The 415-nt window shown below is 31.6% G+C and overlaps 1 protein-coding gene across 2 annotated transcripts in view; it reads right to left on the bottom strand.

The window, feature by feature from the left end:
- The window catches only part of LOC107629241 (BEL1-like homeodomain protein 8), a 9,710-nt gene that overhangs the window by 8,898 nt on the left and 397 nt on the right, over positions 1-415 (bottom strand). The gene's annotated exons all lie outside the window — the stretch shown is intronic.

Here is a 415-nt window from a genome sequence, read left to right as displayed (position 1 = left end):
ATAATAATAATAATAATAAACTGTCACAAAAGAGAAGAACTTATCAACACAGAAAATAAGAACATAGAAGAAGTTGAAGAATAAGCTATCATATATAATATTAAGTAATAATAATAACTCACGTATAAGCTAACACCACATATAATACACTCACTGAAACCCTAGCTTTGTGATGATCTCTCTCTCTCTCTCTCTCTCTCCAATTGGATCTATCTATGTATACGTGTGATGAGGTTGGTTTTCAGTAGACTCACAAGTCCACAGAAATCTTATTATTCTCTGCTTTGAAACCCCAAAAAGAAGTGAAAACATAAACAGTAGGAAAGAAAGAAAGAAGAAAGAACAAGGAAGAACAACAACAAAGAATATATATATACTTGGAGACACCTTGATAAATGTGCATATACACCTCACA

The sequence above is a fragment of the Arachis ipaensis genome, chromosome B03 (genome assembly GCF_000816755.2).
Source record: "Arachis ipaensis cultivar K30076 chromosome B03, Araip1.1, whole genome shotgun sequence".
Lineage (NCBI taxonomy): Eukaryota > Viridiplantae > Streptophyta > Magnoliopsida > Fabales > Fabaceae > Arachis > Arachis ipaensis.
Note: the sequence above shows the minus strand (reverse complement) of the source record. Positions and strands in the feature narration are given on the sequence as shown.